This window comes from Hemitrygon akajei, chromosome 6 (genome assembly GCF_048418815.1).
Source record: "Hemitrygon akajei chromosome 6, sHemAka1.3, whole genome shotgun sequence".
In the NCBI taxonomy this organism is placed as follows: Eukaryota; Metazoa; Chordata; class Chondrichthyes; order Myliobatiformes; family Dasyatidae; genus Hemitrygon; species Hemitrygon akajei.
Window position 1 is genome coordinate 8,096,189 of NC_133129.1, and position 19,562 is coordinate 8,115,750.

Consider the following 19,562-nt stretch of genomic DNA (forward strand, 5'->3'; position numbering starts at 1 on the left):
GGAGATGTGTCGGTGCAGGGAGAGGGCCAGGGCTTGGGGGGGAGAGAGTTTTGGAGATGTATCGGTGTAGGGAGAGGGCCAGGGCTTGGGGGGAGAGAGTTTGGGAGATGTGTCGGTGTAGGGAGAGGGCCAGGGCTTGGAGGGAGAATGTTTGGGAGATGTGTCAGTGTAGGGAGAGAGTTTGGGAGATGTGTCGATGTAGGGAGAGGGCCAGGGCTTGGTGGGAGAGAGTTTGGGAGATGTGTCGGTGTAGGGAGAGGGCCAGGGCTTGGGGGGAGAGAGTTTGGGAGATGTGTCGGTGTAGGGAGAGGGCCAGGGCTTGGGGGGAGAGAGTTTGGGAGATGTGTCGGTGTAGGGAGAGGGCCAGGGCTTGGGGGGAGAGAGTTTGGGAGATGTGTCGGTGTAGGGAGAGGGCCAGGGCTTGGGGGGGGGGGAGAGTTTGGGAAATGTGTCGGTGTAGGGAGAGTGCCAGGGCTTGGGGGGAGAGAGTTTGGGAGATGTGTCGGTGTAGGGAGAGGGCCAGGGCTTGGTGGGGAGAGAGTTTGGGAGATGTGTCGGTCTAGGGAGAGGGCCAGGGCTTGGGGGGAGAGAGTTTGGGAGATGTGTCGGTGTAGGGAGAGGGCCAGGGCTTGGTGGGAGAGAGTTTGGGAGATGTGTCGGTGTAGGGAGAGGGGCAGGACTTGGGGGGAGAGAGTTTGGGAGATGTGTTGGTGTAGGGAGAGGGGGAGGGCTTGGGGGGAGAGAGCTTGGGAGATGTGTCAGTGTAGGGAGAGGGGGAGGGCTTGGGGGGAGAGAGTTTGGGAGATGTGTCGGTGTAGGGAGAGGGCCAGTGCTTGGGGGGAGAGAGTTTGGGAGATGTGTCGGTGTAGGGAGAGGGGGAGGGCTTGGGGGGAGAGAGTTTGGGAGATGTGTCGGTGTAGGGAGAGGGCCAGGGCTTGGGGGGAGAGAGTTTGGGAGATGTGTCGGTGTAGGGAGAGGGGGAGGGCTTGGGGGGAGAGAGTTTGGGAGATGTGTCGGTGTAGGGAGAGGGGGAGGGCTTGGGGGGAGAGAGTTTGGGAGATGTGTCGGTGTCGCGAGAGGGCCAGGGCTTGGGGGGAGAGAGTTTGGGAGATGTGTCGGTGTCGCGAGAGGGCCAGGGCTTGGGGGGAGAGAGTTTGGGAGATGTGTCGGTGTAGGGAGAGGGGCAGGACTTGGGGGGATAGAGTTTGGGAGATGTGTCAGTGTAGGGAGAGGTGGAGGGCTTGGGGGGAGAGAGTTTGGGAGATGTGTCAGTGTAGGGAGAGGGCCAGGGCTTGGTGGGAGAGAGTTTGGGAGATGTGTCAGTGTAGGGAGAGGGCCAGGGCTTGGTGGGAGAGAGTTTGGGAGATGTGTCGGTGTAGGGTGAGGGCCAGGGCTTGGTGGGAGAGAGTTTGGGAGATGTGTCGGTGTAGGGAGAGGGCCAGGGCTTGGTGGGAGAGAGTTTGGGAGATGTGTCGGTGTAGGGAGAGGGCCAGGGCTTGGTGGGAGAGAGTTTGGGAGATGTGTCAGTGTAGGGAGAGGGCCAGGGCTTGGGGGGAGAGAGTTTGGGAGATGTGTCGGTGTAGGGAGAGGGCCAGGGCTTGGAGGGAGAGTGTTTGGGAGATGTGTCGGTGTAGGGAGAGAGGCAGGGCTTGGGGGGAGAGAGTTTGGGAGATGTGTCGGTGTAGGGAGAGGGCCAGGGCTTGGTGGGAGAGAGTTTGGGAGATGTGTCGGTGTAGGGAGAGGGGCAGGACTTGGGGGGAGAGAGTTTGGGAGATGTGTTGGTGTAGGGAGAGGGGGAGGGCTTGGGGGGAGAGAGTTTGGGAGATGTGTCAGTGTAGGGAGAGGGGGAGGGCTTGGGGGGAGAGAGCTTGGGAGATGTGTCAGTGTAGGGAGAGGGGGAGGGCTTGGGGGGAGAGAGTTTGGGAGATGTGTCGGTGTAGGGAGAGGGGGAGGGCTTGGGGGGAGAGAGCTTGGGAGATGTGTCAGTGTAGGGAGAGGGGGAGGGCTTGGGGGGAGAGAGTTTGGGAGATGTGTTGGTGTAGGGAGAGGGGGAGGGCTTGGGGGGAGAGAGTTTGGGAGATGTGTCGGTGTAGGGAGAGGGCCAGGGCTTGGGGGGAGAGAGTTTGGGAGATGTGTCGGTGTAGGGAGAGGGGGAGGGCTTGGGGGGAGAGAGTTTGGGAGATGTGTCGGTGTAGGGAGAGGGGGAGGGCTTGGGGGGAGAGAGTTTGGGAGATGTGTCGGTGTAGGGAGAGGGGGAGGGCTTGGGGGGAGAGAGTTTGGGAGATGTGTCGGTGTAGGGAGAGGGGGAGGGCTTGGGGGGAGAGAGTTTGGGAGATGTGTCGGTGTCGCGAGAGGGCCAGGGCTTGGGGGGAGAGAGTTTGGGAGATGTGTCGGTGTCGCGAGAGGGCCAGGGCTTGGGGGGAGAGAGTCTGGGAGATGTGTCGGTGTAGGGAGAGGGGCAGGACTTGGGGGGATAGAGTTTGGGAGATGTGTCAGTGTAGGGAGAGGGTCAGGGCTTGGGGGGAGAGAGTTTGGGAGATGTGTCGGTGTAGGGAGAGGGCCAGGGCTTGGGGGGGAGAGAGTTTGGGAGATGTGTCGGTGTCGGGAGAGGGGCAGGACTTGGGGGGAGAGAGTTTGGGAGATGTGTCGGTGTCAGGAGAGGGGCAGGACTTGGGGGGAGAGAGTTTGGGAGATGTGTCGGTGTAGGGAGAGGGGCAGGACTTGGGGGGAGAGAGTTTGGGAGATGTGTCGGTGTAGGGAGAGGGGGAGGGCTTGGGGGGAGAGAGTTTGCGAGATGTGTCAGTGTAGGGAGAGGGCCAGGGCTTGGTGGGAGAGAGTTTGGGAGATGTGTCGGTGTAGGGAGAGGGCCAGGGCTTGGGGGGAGAGAGTTTGGGAGATGTGTCGGTGTAGGGAGAGGGCCAGGGCTTGGTGGGAGAGAGTTTGGGAGATGTGTCGGTGTAGGGAGAGGGCCAGGGCTTGGGGGGAGAGAGTTTGGGAGATGTGTCGGTGTAGGGAGAGGGCCAGGGCTTGGAGGGAGAGTGTTTGGGAGATGTGTCAGTGTAGGGAGAGAGTTTGGGAGATGTGTCGGTGTAGGGAGAGGGGGAGGGCTTGGTGGGAGAGAGTTTGGGAGATGTGTCGGTGTAGGGAGAGGGGCAGGGCTTGGTGGGAGAGAGTTTGGGAGATGTGTCGGTGCAGGGAGAGGGCCAGGGCTTGGGGGGGAGAGAGTTTGGGAGATGTGTCGGTGTAGGGAGAGGGGGAGGGCTTGGTGGGAGAGAGTTTGGGAGATGTGTCGGTGTAGGGAGAGGGGCAGGGCTTGGGGGGAGAGAGTTTGGGAGATGTGTCGGTGTAGGGAGAGGGCCAGGGCTTGGTGGGAGAGAGTTTGGGAGATGTGTCGGTGCAGGGAGAGGGCCAGGGCTTGGGGGGGAGAGAGTTTTGGAGATGTATCGGTGTAGGGAGAGGGCCAGGGCTTGGGGGGAGAGAGTTTGGGAGATGTGTCGGTGTAGGGAGAGGGCCAGGGCTTGGAGGGAGAATGTTTGGGAGATGTGTCAGTGTAGGGAGAGAGTTTGGGAGATGTGTCGATGTAGGGAGAGGGCCAGGGCTTGGTGGGAGCGAGTTTGGGAGATGTGTCGGTGTAGGGAGAGGGCCAGGGCTTGGGGGGAGAGAGTTTGGGAGATGTGTCGGTGTAGGGAGAGGGCCAGGGCTTGGGGGGAGAGAGTTTGGGAGATGTGTCGGTGTAGGGAGAGGGCCAGGGCTTGGGGGGAGAGAGTTTGGGAGATGTGTCGGTGTAGGGAGAGGGCCAGGGCTTGGGGGGGGGGGAGAGTTTGGGAAATGTGTCGGTGTAGGGAGAGTGCCAGGGCTTGGGGGGAGAGAGTTTGGGAGATGTGTCGGTGTAGGGAGAGGGCCAGGGCTTGGTGGGGAGAGAGTTTGGGAGATGTGTCGGTCTAGGGAGAGGGCCAGGGCTTGGGGGGAGAGAGTTTGGGAGATGTGTCGGTGTAGGGAGAGGGCCAGGGCTTGGTGGGGAGAGAGTTTGGGAGATGTGTCGGTCTAGGGAGAGGGCCAGGGCTTGGGGGGAGAGAGTTTGGGAGATGTGTCGGTGTAGGGAGAGGGCCAGGGCTTGGGGGGGAGAGAGTTTGGGAGATGTGTCGGTGTAGGGAGAGGGCCAGGGCTTGGGGGGAGAGAGTTTGGGAGATGTGTCGGTGTAGGGAGAGGGCCAGGGCTTGGGGGGGAGAGAGTTTGGGAGATGTGTCGGTGTAGGGAGAGGGGGAGGGCTTGGGGGGAGAGAGTTTGGGAGATGTGTCGGTGTAGGGAGAGGTTGTTCATCAGGTAGAGAGAGGAGACAGATAGGCAGAGGTTGAGTGTCAGGGAGGGGGTGTGGTTGGGAGGGGGTTGAGGTGTATGAGAATGGATGATGTGTCGGGGAGAGGGGGAGAGGGGAGTGTCGGGGAGGGGGGAGAGAGGGAGCGTCGGGGAGGGGGGAGAGGGGGAATGTCGGGGAGAGGAGGGAGTGTTGGGTAGAGGAGGGAGTGTTGGGGACAGGGGGAGTGTCGGGGGGGTGTGGTTGGGAGGGGGTTGAGGTGAATGGGAATGGATGATGTTGAACTCTCCGTAGGCTCAGTCTTCACCTGAGCTCTTCCTTATCAAAGGTCGGACCACTTGTTCACTCCTCCGTGCGGGCTTTTTCTGTCTCCTCCTGTACAGGAAGGAGAGATGACGGTTAGGTGGAACACTCAGGAAGGTTCTGAGTCGAGGGTGTCCCTATCCCAGAGGCAGCTCTCCCTCCAGGAGCTCTCTGGAAAAGCCAGCTGGAAATGGAAGCTGTGGTGTAACCGGATGTGAACCTGGACCGGTGTAAAATCCTCGGTGACTGACCATGTCCTCTGGTTGCCAACACAGTGTCATCCCTGGTGTGGCCACCCCCTGACCCCAGTCTCTGTTGTCGTTTTGACCCCCGCACCCCCCCCCCCAAGACAGCTTCCTTCAGTCAGAGCTGCTGGTTCCTGGTACCCGCCCCACCCGTAGAGCGTAGGGGAAAAGCCCAGGAGATTGCCTACCTGTAGACCAGGAAGACCACCAGGACCAACAGCAGACTGATGAAGAGGAGCACAGAAACGGTTTTGGCGACCTTTCCACTTGACACTGTTGGGAGCAGAATTCCCCTTGATACTCTTGGGAGTAGAATTCCCCTTGACACTGTTGGGAGCAGAATGCAAAGCGGTAGTTAGTTACATGGGGACACGGCAGTCTGGCTGCCAGTTCAGGGTGTCCCAGAATAGTCCTGTAAACACTCCCTGTACATTGGGAGCCCAGTGACTGGTGATGTGGACCGGCCAGTCCAGCTGCTCGCTCCCTCACCCTTCCCCAGCAGCCCTGCTAACGGGGCAGTTGCCATTGGGTAATCATGTTCAGCATACCTCTCAACCGTCCCATTTAAACTGGGAGATTCCAGGCTTGAATGGCCCAGTCTCATCCTCTGTTCCTGAACTTGTCCATTTCACAGAGTATGATGGCTTTGTGTGATTGAAATGGGGTCGGGTCTCACTGACGTGTTTGAGAAATGGGTTTTGTGTGGGTGGCTGCAGTGATCTGTTCCAACTTCACAAAACGCTGGTTAGGCAGAAACTGCAGCTCCTGCAATCTGGAACCCCAGTTTACTGCTGGAGGATCTCACTGAGTCAAGCAGCATCGGTGGAAGGAAACGGGCAGGTCAAGGGCCTTCATCCGGATTGGTTAGGCTGCACGGAGTTCTGGTCACCGTGCTATGGGAAAGGTGTTTGTACTCTGGAGAGAATGCAAGAGGAGATCTTCCCAGACTAGAGGACGTCGGATTTGGGGAAAGGTTTGATGGGCTGGGATGTTTTCCCTGGAGTGAAGGAGGCTGACGGACACCATGTGTAAGTACACAAAGTTCTGAGAGGATAGCTTGACAGAACTTGTTTCCATGGTGTCAGAAGCAGGAGAACCTCGTCTGACAGGGAGAAAAGGAAGTTGTAAGGAGATCTGAGGGGGACGCTTTGTTTTACACGTATCTGGAATGCTCTGTGGGAGGAATCAGGAACTATCACTGGGTGTCAGACACAGGGCACAGACCTAATACAGGCAAGTAGGACGAGTGTAGATGGACAACACATGCCAGCATGGACAGGGTGGGCCGAAGGGCCTGATTCTGTGCTGTACGTTGACACAATCCGAATCAGAATTCGGTTTATTACCACCGGCATGTTTCACAAGATTTGTTGTTTTGCCGCAATATGACTAAATCTGGAGAAAAAGCAAAGTTCTGTGGGATGTCAGAGAGTCACAGCATCTGTGGAGACGTTAGGGGATCTCGGGGTCAGACAGTATCTGTCGAGATCGTGGGGGGTCTCAGGGTCAGACAGTATCTTTAGAGATGGAGGGGGGATCTCAGGGTCAGACAGTATCTTTAGAGCTGGTGGGGGATCTCAGGGTGAGACAGTAACTGTAGAGATGGTGGGGGTTCTCAGTGTCAGACAGTATCTGTAGAGATGGTGGGGCATCTCTGGGTCAGACAGTATCTGCAGAGATGTTGGGGGATGTCAGGTTCAGGCAGGATCTGTAGAGATGGTGGGGGAATCTCAGGGTCAGACAGTATCTGTAGAGATGTTGGGGGATCTCAGGGTCAGACAGTATCCGTAGAGATGTTGGGGGATCTCAGGGTCAGACAGTATCCGTAGAGATGGTGGGCGATCTCAGGGTCAGACAGTATCCGTAGAGATGTTGGGGGATCTCAGGGTCAGACGGTATCTGTAGAAATGTTGGGGGATCTCAGGGTCAGACAGTATCTGTAGAGATGGTGGGGGATCTCAGGGTCAGACAGGATCTGTAGAGATGTTGGGGGATCTCAGGGTCAGACATTATCTGTAGAGATGTTGGGGAATCTCAGGGTCAGACAGGATCTGTAGAGATGTTGGGGGATCTCAGGGTCAGACAGTATCTGTAGAGATGTTGGGGGATCTCAGGGTCAGACATGATCTGTAGAGATGTTGGGGGATCTCAGGGTCAGAGACTATCCGTAGAGATGCTGGGGGATCTCAGGGTCAGACAGTATGTGTAGAGATGGTGGGGGATCTCAGGTTCAGACAGTATCCGTAGAGATGTTGGGGGATATCAGGGTCAGACAGGATCTGTAGAGATTTGGGATCTCAGGGTCAGACAGTATCTGTAGAGATGGTGGGGGATCTCAGGGTCAGACAGTATCTGTAGAGATGTAGGGGGATCTCAGGGTCAGACAGGATCTGTAGAGATGGTGGAGGAATCTCAGGGTCAGACAGTATCTGTAGATATGTTGGGGGATCTCAGGGTCAGCCAGGATCTGTAGAGATGTTGGGAGATCTCAGGGTCAGACAGTATCCGCAGAGATGGTGGGGGATCTCAGGGTCAGTCATGATCCGTAGAGATGTTGGGGGATCTCAGGGTCAGAGACTATCCGTAGAGATGTTGGGGGATCTCAGGGTCAGACAGTATCCGTAGAGATGGTGGGGGATCTCAGGGTCAGACAGTATCTGTAGAGATGTTGGGGGATCTCAGGGTCAGACAGTATCTGTAGAGATGTTGGGGGATCTCAGGGTCAGACAGTATCAGTAGAGATGTTGGGGGATCTCAGGGTCAGACAATATCCGTAGAGATGTTGGGGGATCTCAGGGTCAGACAGTATCTGTAGAGATGTTGGGGGATCTCATGGTCAGACAGTATCTGCAGAGATGTTGGGGGATCTCAGGGTCAGACAGTATCTGTAGAAATGTTGGGGGATCTCAGGGTCAGACAGTATTTGTAGAGATGGTGGGGGGATCTCATTGGTCAGACAGTATCTGTAGAGATGTTGAGGGATCTCAGGGTCAGACAGTATCTGTAGAGATGTTGGGGGATCTCAGGGTCAGACAGTATCTGTAGAGATGTTGGGGGATCTCAGGGTCAGACAGTATCTGTAGAGATGTTGGGGGATCTAAAGGTCAGACAGTATCTGTAGAGATGGTGGGGGATCTCAGGGTCAGACAGTATCAGTAGAGATGTTGGGGGATCGCAGGGTCAGACAATATCCATAGAGATGTTGGGGGACCTCAGGGTCAGACAGTATCTGTAGAGATGTTGGGGGATCTCAGGGTCAGACAGGATCTGTAGAGATGTTGGGGGATCTCAGGGTCAGACAGGATCTGTAGAGATTTGGGATCACAGGTTCAGACAGTATCTGTAGAGATGGTGGGATATCTCAGGGTCAGACAGTATCTGTAGAGATGTTGGGGGATGTCAGGGTCAGACAGGATCTGTAGAGATGGTGGGGGAATCTCAGGGTCAGACAGTATCTGTAGAGATGTTGGGGGATCTCAGGATCAGACAGTATCTGTAGAGATGTTGGGGGATCTCAGGGTCAGACAGTATCTGTAGAGATGTTGGGGGATCTCAGGATCAGACAGTATCTGTAGAGATGTTGGGGGATCTCAGGGTCAGACAGTATCTGTAGAGATGTTGGGGGATCTCAGGGTCAGACAGGATCTGTAGAGATGTTGGGGGATGTCAGGGTCAGACAGGATCTGTAGAGATGGTGGGGGAATCTCAGGGTCAGACAGTATCTGTAGAGATGTTGGGGGATCTCAGGGTCAGACAGTATCTGTAGAGATGTTGGGGGATCTCAGGGTCAGACAGTATCTGTAGAGATGTTGGGGGATCTCAGGGTCAGACAGTATCTGTAGAGATGTTGGGGGATCTCAGGGTCAGACAGTATCTGTAGAGATGTTGGGGGATCTCAGGGTCAGACAGTATCTGCAGAGATGGTGGGGGATCTCAGGGTCAGACAGGATCTGTAGAGATGGTGGAGGATGTCAGGGTCAGACAGTATCTGGAGAGATTTGGGATCTCAGGGTCAGACATTATCTGTAAAGATGTTGGCGGATCTCAGGGTCAGACAGTATCTGTAGAGATGGTGGGGGATCTCAGAGTCAGACAGTATCTGTAGAGATGTTGGGGGATCTCAGGGTCAGACAGTATCTGTACAGATGTTGGGGGATCGCAGGGTCCAATAGGATCTGCAGAGATTTGGGATCTCAGGGTCACACAGTATCTGTAGAGATGTTGGGGGACCTCAGGGTCAGACAGTATCTGTCGAGATCGTGGGAGGTCTCAGGGTCAGACAGTATCTGTGGAGATGGCGGGGGGATCTCAGGGTCAGACAGTATCTTTAGAGCTGGTGGGGGATCTCAGGGTCAGACAGTAACTGTAGAGATGGTCGGGGATCTCAGGGTAAGACAGTATCTGTAGAGATGTTGGGGGATCTCAGTGTCAGACAGTATCCGTAGAGATGTTGGGGGATCTCAGGGTCAGACAGTATCCGTAGAGATGGTGGGCGATCTCAGGGTCAGACAGTATCCGTAGAGATGTTGGGGGATCTCAGGGTCAGACGGTATCTGTAGAAATGTTGGGGGATCTCAGGGTCAGACAGTATCTGTAGAGATGGTGGGGGATCTCAGGGTCAGACAGGATCTGTAGAGATGTTGGGGGATCTCAGGGTCAGACATTATCTGTAGAGATGTTGGGGAATCTCAGGGTCAGACAGGATCTGTAGAGATGTTGGGGGATCTCAGGGTCAGACAGTATCTGTAGAGATGTTGGGGGATCTCAGGGTCAGACATGATCTGTAGAGATGTTGGGGGATCTCAGGGTCAGAGACTATCCGTAGAGATGCTGGGGGATCTCAGGGTCAGACAGTATGTGTAGAGATGGTGGGGGATCTCAGGTTCAGACAGTATCCGTAGAGATGTTGGGGGATATCAGGGTCAGACAGGATCTGTAGAGATTTGGGATCTCAGGGTCAGACAGTATCTGTAGAGATGGTGGGGGATCTCAGGGTCAGACAGTATCTGTAGAGATGTAGGGGGATCTCAGGGTCAGACAGGATCTGTAGATATGTTGGGGGATCTCAGGGTCAGCCAGGATCTGTAGAGATGTTGGGGGATCTCAGGGTCAGCCAGGATCTGTAGATATGTTGGGGGATCTCAGGGTCAGCCAGGATCTGTAGAGATGTTGGGAGATCTCAGGGTCAGACAGTATCCGCAGAGATGGTGGGGGATCTCAGGGTCAGTCATGATCCGTAGAGATGTTGGGGGATCTCAGGGTCAGAGACTATCCGTAGAGATGTTGGGGGATCTCAGGGTCAGACAGTATCCGTAGAGATGGTGGGGGATCTCAGGGTCAGACAGTATCTGTAGAGATGTTGGGGGATCTCAGGGTCAGACAGTATCTGTAGAGATGTTGGGGGATCTCAGGGTCAGACAGTATCAGTAGAGATGTTGGGGGATCTCAGGGTCAGACAATATCCGTAGAGATGTTGGGGGATCTCAGGGTCAGACAGTATCTGTAGAGATGTTGGGGGATCTCATGGTCAGACAGTATCTGCAGAGATGTTGGGGGATCTCAGGGTCAGACAGTATCTGTAGAAATGTTGGGGGATCTCAGGGTCAGACAGTATTTGTAGAGATGGTGGGGGGATCTCATTGGTCAGACAGTATCTGTAGAGATGTTGAGGGATCTCAGGGTCAGACAGTATCTGTAGAGATGTTGGGGGATCTCAGGGTCAGACAGTATCTGTAGAGATGTTGGGGGATCTCAGGGTCAGACAGTATCTGTAGAGATGTTGGGGGATCTAAAGGTCAGACAGTATCTGTAGAGATGGTGGGGGATCTCAGGGTCAGACAGTATCAGTAGAGATGTTGGGGGATCGCAGGGTCAGACAATATCCATAGAGATGTTGGGGGACCTCAGGGTCAGACAGTATCTGTAGAGATGTTGGGGGATCTCAGGGTCAGACAGGATCTGTAGAGATGTTGGGGGATCTCAGGGTCAGACAGGATCTGTAGAGATTTGGGATCACAGGTTCAGACAGTATCTGTAGAGATGGTGGGATATCTCAGGGTCAGACAGTATCTGTAGAGATGTTGGGGGATGTCAGGGTCAGACAGGATCTGTAGAGATGGTGGGGGAATCTCAGGGTCAGACAGTATCTGTAGAGATGTTGGGGGATCTCAGGATCAGACAGTATCTGTAGAGATGTTGGGGGATCTCAGGGTCAGACAGTATCTGTAGAGATGTTGGGGGATCTCAGGATCAGACAGTATCTGTAGAGATGTTGGGGGATCTCAGGGTCAGACAGTATCTGTAGAGATGTTGGGGGATCTCAGGGTCAGACAGGATCTGTAGAGATGTTGGGGGATGTCAGGGTCAGACAGGATCTGTAGAGATGGTGGGGGAATCTCAGGGTCAGACAGTATCTGTAGAGATGTTGGGGGATCTCAGGGTCAGACAGTATCTGTAGAGATGTTGGGGGATCTCAGGGTCAGACAGTATCTGTAGAGATGTTGGGGGATCTCAGGGTCAGACAGTATCTGTAGAGATGTTGGGGGATCTCAGGGTCAGACAGTATCTGTAGAGATGTTGGGGGATCTCAGGGTCAGACAGTATCTGCAGAGATGGTGGGGGATCTCAGGGTCAGACAGGATCTGTAGAGATGGTGGAGGATGTCAGGGTCAGACAGTATCTGGAGAGATTTGGGATCTCAGGGTCAGACATTATCTGTAAAGATGTTGGCGGATCTCAGGGTCAGACAGTATCTGTAGAGATGGTGGGGGATCTCAGAGTCAGACAGTATCTGTAGAGATGTTGGGGGATCTCAGGGTCAGACAGTATCTGTACAGATGTTGGGGGATCGCAGGGTCCAATAGGATCTGCAGAGATTTGGGATCTCAGGGTCACACAGTATCTGTAGAGATGTTGGGGGACCTCAGGGTCAGACAGTATCTGTCGAGATCGTGGGAGGTCTCAGGGTCAGACAGTATCTGTGGAGATGGCGGGGGGATCTCAGGGTCAGACAGTATCTTTAGAGCTGGTGGGGGATCTCAGGGTCAGACAGTAACTGTAGAGATGGTCGGGGATCTCAGGGTAAGACAGTATCTGTAGAGATGTTGGGGGTTCTCAGTGTCAGACAGTATCTGTAGAGATGGTGGGGCATCTCAGGGTCAGACAGTATCTGTAGAGATGTTGGGGGGATCTCATTGGTCAGACAGTATCTGTAGAAATGTTGGGGGATCTCAGGGTCAGACAGTATCTGTAGAGATGTTGGGGGATCTCAGGGTCAGACAGTATCTGTAGATATGTTGGGGGATCTCAGGGTCAGACAGTATCTGTAGAGATGTTGGGGGATCTCATGGTCAGACAGTATCTGCAGAGATGGTGGGGGATCTCAGGGTCAGACAGTATCTGCAGAAATGTTGGGGGATCTCAGGGTTAGACAGTATCTGCAGAAATGTTGGGGGATCTCAGGGTCAGACAGTATTTGTAGAGATGGTGGGGGGATCTCATTGGTCAGACAGTATCTGTAGAGATGTTGGGGGATCACAGGGTCAGACAGTATCTGTAGAGATGTTGGGGGATCTCAGGGTCAGACAGTATCTGTAGAGATGTTGGGGGATCTAAGGGTCCAATAGGATCTGCAGAGATTTGGGATCTCAGGGTCACACAGTATCTGTAGAGATGTTGGGGGACCTCAGGGTCAGACAGTATCTGTCGAGATCGTGGGAGGTCTCAGGGTCAGACAGTATCTGTAGAGATGGCGGGGGGATCTCAGGGTCAGACAGTATCTTTAGAGCTGGTGGGGGATCTCAGGGTCAGACAGTAACTGTAGAGATGGTCGGGGATCTCAGGGTAAGACAGTATCTGTAGAGATGTTGGGGGTTCTCAGTGTCAGACAGTATCTGTAGAGATGGTGGGGCATCTCAGGGTCAGACAGTATCTGTAGAGATGTTGGGGGGATCTCATTGGTCAGACAGTATCTGTAGAGATGTTGGGGGATCTCAGGGTCAGACAGTATCTGTAGAGATGTTGGGGGATCTCAGGGTCAGACAGTATCTGTAGATATGTTGGGGGATCTCAGGGTCAGACAGTATCTGTAGAGATGTTGGGGGATCTCATGGTCAGACAGTATCTGCAGAGATGGTGGGGGATCTCAGGGTCAGACAGTATCTGCAGAAATGTTGGGGGATCTCAGGGTTAGACAGTATCTGCAGAAATGTTGGGGGATCTCAGGGTCAGACAGTATTTTCTAGAGATGGTGGGGGGATCTCATTGGTCAGACAGTATCTGTAGAGATGTTGGGGGATCACAGGGTCAGACAGTATCTGTAGAGATGTTGGGGGATCTCAGGGTCAGACAGTATCTGTAGAGATGTTGGGGGATCTAAGGGTCAGACAGTATCTGTAGAGATGTTGGAGGATCTCAGGGTCAGACAGTATCAGTAGAGATGTTGGGGGATCGCAGGGTCAGACAATATCCATAGAGATGTTGGGGGATCTCAGGGTCAGACAGTATCTGTAGAGATGTTGGTGGATGTCAGGGTCAGACAGGATCTGTAGAGATTTGGGATCTCAGGGTCAGACAGGATCTGTAGAGATGGTGGGGGATCTCAGGGTCAGACAGGATCTGTAGAGATTTGGGATCACAGGTTCAGACAGTATCTGTAGAGATGGTGGGAGATCTCAGGGTCAGACAGTATCTTTAGAGATGTTGGGGGATGTCAGGGTCATACAGGATCTGTAGAGATGGTGGGGGAATCTCAGGGTCAGACAGTATCTGTAGAGATGTTGGGGGATCTCAGGGTCAGACAGTATCTGTAGAGATGTTGGGGGATCTCAGGGTCAGACAGTATCTGTAGAGATGTTGGGGGATCTCAGGGTCAGACAGTATCTGTAGAGATGTTGGGGGATCTCAGGGTCAGACAGTATCTGTAGAGATGTTGGGGGATCTCAGGGTCAGACAGTATCTGTAGAGATGTTGGGGGATCTAAGGGTCAGACAGTATCTGTAGAGATGTTGGGGGATCTCAGGGTCAGACAGTATCAGTAGAGATGTTGGGGGATCGCAGGGTCAGACAATATCCATAGTGATGTTGGGGGATCTCAGGGTCAGACAGTATCTGTAGAGATGTTGGGGGATGTCAGGGTCAGACAGGATCTGTAGAGATTTGGGATCTCAGGGTCAGACAGGATCTGTAGAGATTTGGGATCACAGGTTCAGACAGTATCTGTAGAGATGGTGGGAGATCTCAGGGTCAGACAGTATCTGTAGAGATGTTGGGGGATGTCAGGGTCAGACAGGATCTGTAGAGATGGTGGGGGAATCTCAGGGTCAGACAGTATCTGTAGAGATGTTGGGGGATCTCAGGGTCAGACAGTATCTGTAGAGATGTTGGGGGATCTCAGGGTCAGACAGTATCTGTAGAGATGTTGGGGGATCTCAGGGTCAGACTGTATCTGTAGAGATGTTGGGGGATCTCAGGGTCAGACAGTATCTGCAGAGATGGTGGGGGATCTCAGGGTCAGACAGGATCTGTAGAGATGGTGGAGGATGTCAGGGTCAGACAGTATCTGTAGAGATTTGGGATCTCAGGGTCAGACATTATCTGTAAAGATGTTGGCGGATCTCAGGGTCAGACAGTATCTGTAGAGATGGTGGGGGATCTCAGAGTCAGACAGTATCTGTAGAGATTTGTTGGGGGATCTCAGGGTCAGACAGTATCTGTAGAGATGTTGGGGGATCGCAGGGTCCAACAGGATCTGCAGAGATTTGGGATCTCAGGGTCAGACAGTATCTGTAGAGATGTTGGGGGATCTCAGGGTCAGACAGTATCTGTAGAGATGGCGGGGGGATCTCAGGGTCAGACAGTATCTTTAGAGCTGGTGGGGGATCTCAGGGTCAGACAGTAACTGTAGAGATGGTCGGGGATCTCAGGGTAAGACGGTATCTGTAGAGATGTTGGGGGATCTCATGGTCAGACAGTATCTGCAGAGATGTTGGGGGATCTCAGGGTCAGACAGTATCTGTAGAAATGTTGGGGGATCTCAGGGTCAGACAGTATTTGTAGAGATGGTGGGGGGATCTCATTGGTCAGACAGTATCTGTAGAAATGTTGGGGGATCTCAGTGTCAGACAGTATCTGTAGAGCTGTTGGGGGATCTCAGGGTCAGACAGTATCTGTAGAGATGTTGGGGGATCTCAGGGTCAGACAGTATCTGCAGAGATGTTGGGGGATCTAAAGGTCAGACAGTATCTGTAGAGATGTTGGGGGATCTCTGGGTCAGACAGTATCAGTAGAGATGTTGGGGGATCGCAGGGTCAGACAATATCCATAGAGATGTTGGGGGACCTCAGGGTCAGACAGTATCTGTAGAGATGTTGGGGGATCTCAGGGTCAGACAGGATCCGGAGACCAAGGCTCCGTGTTCCTCTCTCTCTCCAGACCAAGGCTCTGTGTTCCTGTCTCTCTCTAGACCAAGGCTCCGTGTTCCTGTCTCTCTCTAGACCAAGGCTCTGTGTTCCTGTCTCTTTCTAGACCAAGGCTCTGTGTTCCTGTCTCTCTCCAGACCAAGGCTCTGTGTTCCTGTCTCTCTCCAGACCAAGGCTCAGTGTTCCTGTCTCTCTCTAGACCAAGGCTCCGTGTTCCTGTCTCTCTCTAGACCAAGGCTCCGTGTTCCTGTCTCTCTCAAGACCAAGGCTCTGTGTACCTGTCTCTCTCCAGACCAGGGCTCTGTGTTCCTGCCTCTCTCTAGACCAAGGCTCTGTGTTCCTGTCACTCTCCAGACCAGGGCTCTGTGTTCCTGTCTCTCTCCAGACCAAGATTCTGTGTTCCTGTCTCTCTCCAGACCAAGGCTCTGTGTTCCTGTCTCTCTCCAGACCAAGGCTCTGTGTTCCTGTCTCTCTCCAGACCAAGGCTCCATGTTCCTGTCTCTCTCCAGACCAAGGCTCCGTGTTCCTGTCTCTCTCTAGACCAAGGCTCCGTGTTCCTGTTCTCTATCCAGACCAAGGCTCCTTGTTCCTGTCTCTCTGCAGACCAAGGCTCCGTGTTCCTGTCTCTCTCTAGACCAAGACTCTGTGTTCCAGTCTCTCTCTAGACCAAGGCTCCGTGTTCCTGTCTCTCTCTAGACCAAGGCTCCGTGTTCCTGTCTCTCTCCAGACCAAGGCTCCGTGTTCCTGTCTCTCTCCAGACCAAGACTCTGTGTTCCAGTCTCTCTCCTGACCAAGGCTCTGTGTTCCTGTCTCTCTCCAGACCAAGGCTCTGTGTTCCAGTCTCTCTCCAGACCAAGACTCTGTGTTCCAGTCTCTCTCCTGACCAAGGCTCTGTGTTCTTGTCTCTCTCTAGACCAAGGCTCTGTGTTCCAGTCTCTCTCCAGACCAAGGCTCTGTGTTCCTGTCTCTCTCTAGGCCAAGGCTCCGTGTTCCATTCTCTCTCCAGACCAAGGCTCCTTGTTCCTGTCTCTCTCAAGACCAAGGCTCTGTGTTCCTGTCTCTCTCCAGACCAAGGCTCTGTGTTCCTGTCTCTCTCCAGACCAAGGCTCTGTGTTCCTGTCTCTCTCAAGACCAAGGCTCTGTGTTTCTCTCTCTCTCCAGACCAAGGCTCTGTGTTCCTGTCTCTCTCTAGACCAAGGCTCTGTGTTCCTGTCTCTCTCCAGACCAAGGCTCTGTGTTCCTGTTTCTCTCCAGACCAAGGCTCTGTGTTCCTGTCTCTCTCCAGACCAAGGCTCTGTGTTCCTGTCTCTCTCCAGACCAAGGCTCTGTGTTCCTGTATCTCTCCAGACCAAGGCTCTGTGTTCCTGTCTCTCTCCAGACCAAGGCTCTGTGTTGCTGTCTCTCTCTAGACCAAGTCTCTGTGTTCCTGTCTCTCTCAAGACCAAGGCTCTGTGTTCCTGTCTCTCTCTAGACCAAGGCTCTGTGTTCCTGTCTCTCTCTAGACCAAGGCTCTGTGTTCCTGTCTCTCTCAAGACCAAGGCTCTGTGTTCCTGTCTCTCTCTAGACCAAGGCTCTGTGTTCCAGTCTCTCTCCAGACCAAGGCTCCGTGTTCCTGTCTCTCTCTAGACCAAGGCTCTGTGTTCCTGTTCTCTCTCCAGACCAAGACTCTGTGTTCCAGTCTCTCTCCTGACCAAGGCTCTGTGTTCTTGTCTCTCTCTAGACCAAGGCTCTGTGTTCCAGTCTCTCTCCAGACCAATGCTCTGTGTTCCTGTCTCTCTCTAGACCAAGGCTCCGTGTTCCTGTCTCTCTCTAGGCCAAGGCTCCGTGTTCCATTCTCTCTCCAGACCAAGGCTCTGTGTTCCTGTCTCTCTCAAGACCAAGGCTCTGTGTTCCTGTCTCTCTCCAGACCAAGGCTCTGTGTTCCTGTCTCTCTCCAGACCAAGGCTCTGTGTTCCTGTCTCTCTCCAGACCAAGGCTCTGTGTTCCTGTCTCTCTCCAGACCAAGGCTCTGTGTTCCTGTCTCTCTCCAGACCAAGGCTCTGTGTTCCTGACTCTCTCCAGACCAAGGCTCTGTGTTCCTGTCTCTCTCCAGACCAAGGCTCTGTGTTACTGTATCTCGCCAGACCAAGGCTCTGTGTTCCTGTCTCTCTCCAGACCAAGGCTCTGTGTTCCTGTCTCTCTCTAGAGCAAGTCTCTGTGTTCCTGTCTCTCTCAAACCAAGGCTCTGTGTTCCTGTCTCTCTCTAGACCAAGGCTCCGTGTTCCTGTCTCTCTCTAGACCAAGGCTCTGTGTTCCTGTCTCTCTCTAGACCAAGGCTCCGTGTTCCTGTTCTGCAAAGACCAAGGCTCTGTGTTCCTGTCTCTCTCTAGACCAAGGCTCTGTGTTCCAGACTCTCTCCAGACCAAGGCTCTGTGTTCCAGTCTCTCTCTAGACCAAGGCTCTGTGTTCCTGTCTCTCTCTAGACCAAGGCTCTGTGTTCCTGTTCTCTCTCCAGACCAAGGCTCTGTGTTCCTGTCTCTCTCTAGACCAAGGCTCTGTGTTCCTCTCTCTCTCCAGCCCAAGGCTCCGTGTTCCTGTCTCTCTCCAGACCAAGGCTCTGTGTTCCTGTCTCTCTCTAGACCAAGGCTCCGTGTTCCTGTCTCTCTCTAGACCAAGGCTCCGTGTTCCTGTCTCTCTCAAGACCAAGGCTCTGTGTACCTGTCTCTCTCCAGACCAGGGCTCTGTGTTCCTGCCTCTCTCCAGACCAAGGCTCTGTGTTCCTGTCTCTCTCCAGACCAAGGCTCTGTGTTCCTGTCTCTCTCCAGACCAAGGCTCCGTGTTCCTGTCTCTCTCCAGACCAAGGCTCCGTGTTCCTGTCTCTCTCTAGACCAAGGCTCGGTGTTCCTGTCTCTCTCCAGACCAAGGCTCCGTGTTCCTGTCTCTCTCCAGACAAAGGCTCCGTGTTCCTATCTCTCTCTAGACCAAGGCTCCGTGTTCCTGTTCTCTCTCCAGACCAAGGCTCCGTGTTCCTGTCTCTCTGCAGACCAAGGCTCCGTGTTCCTGTCTCTCTGCAGACCAAGGCTCCGTGTTCCTGTCTCTCTCTAGACCAAGACTCTGTGTTCCAGTCTCTCTCTAGACAAAGGCTCCGTGTTCCTGTCTCTCTCTAGGCCAAGGCTCCGTGTTCCTGTCTCTCTCCAGACCAAGGCTCCGTGTTCCTGTCTCTCTCCAGACCAAGACTCTGTGTTCCAGTCTCTCTCCAGACCAAGGCTCTGTGTTCCTGTCTCTCTCTAGACCAAGGCTCTGTGTTCCTGTCTCTCTCCAGACCAAGGCTCCGTGTTCCTGTCTCTCTCCAGACCGAGACTCTGTGTTCCAGTCTCTCTCCTGACCAAGGCTCTGTGTTCTTGTCTCTCTCTAGACCAAGGCTCTGTGTTCCAGTCTCTCTCCAGACCAAGGCTCTGTGTTCCTGTCTCTCTTTAGACCAAGGCTCCGTGTTCCTGTCTCTCTCTAGGCCCAGGCTCCGTGTTCCATTCTCTCTCCAGACCAAGGCTCTGTGTTCCTGTCTCTCTCAAGACCAAGGTTCTGTGTTCCTGTCTCTCTCCAGACCAAGGCTCCGTTTTCCTGTCTCTCTCCAGACCAAGGCTCCGTGTTCCTTTCTCTCTCCAGACCAAGGCTCCGTGTTCCTGTCTCTCTCCAGACCAAGGCTCCGTGTTCCTGTCTCTCTCCAGACCATGGCTCTGTGCTCCTGTCTCTCTCCAGACCAAGGCTCTGTGTTCCTGTCTCTCTCTAGACCAAGGCTCCGTGTTCCTGTCTCTCTCTAGACCAAGGCTCCGTGTTCCTGTCTCTCTCAAGACCAAGGCTCTGTGTACCTGTCTCTCTCCAGACCAGGGCTCTGTGTTCCTGCCTCTCTCCAGACCAAGGCTCTGTGTTCCTGTCTCTCTCCAGACCAGGGCTCTGTGTTCCTGTCTCTCTCCAGACCAAGGCTCTGTGTTCCTGTCTTTCTCCAGACCAAGGCTCTGTGTTCCTGTCTCTCTCCAGACCAAGGCTCCGTGTTCCTGTCTCTCTCCAGACCAAGGCTCCGTGTTCCTGTCTCTCTCTAGACCAAGGCTCCGTGTTCCTGTTCTCTCTCCAGACCAAGGCTCCGTGTTCCTGTCTCTCTGCAGACCAAGGCTCCGTGTTCCTGTCTCTCTCTAGACCAAGACTCCGTGTTCCAGTCTCTCTCTAGACCAAGGCTCCGTGTTCCTGTCTCTCTCTAGACCAAGGCTCCGTGTTCCTGTCTCTCTCCAGACCAAGGCTCCGTGTTCC

At 54.1% G+C, this 19,562-nt stretch overlaps 1 protein-coding gene across 1 annotated transcript in view; it reads right to left on the reverse strand.

Annotated features, from left to right (window-relative positions):
* The window catches only part of LOC140728837 (receptor-type tyrosine-protein phosphatase kappa-like), a 740,427-nt gene extending 735,242 nt beyond the window's left edge, over positions 1-5,185 (reverse strand). The window contains exons 1-2 of the mRNA XM_073047833.1: positions 5,052-5,185; positions 4,623-4,690 (exon numbers count right to left, since the gene is read on the reverse strand). The gene's annotated coding sequence lies outside the window, so the exon portion shown is untranslated. The remainder of the gene's footprint in view (positions 1-4,622; positions 4,691-5,051) is intronic.
* Between the last annotated feature and the right edge of the window lie 14,377 nt (positions 5,186-19,562).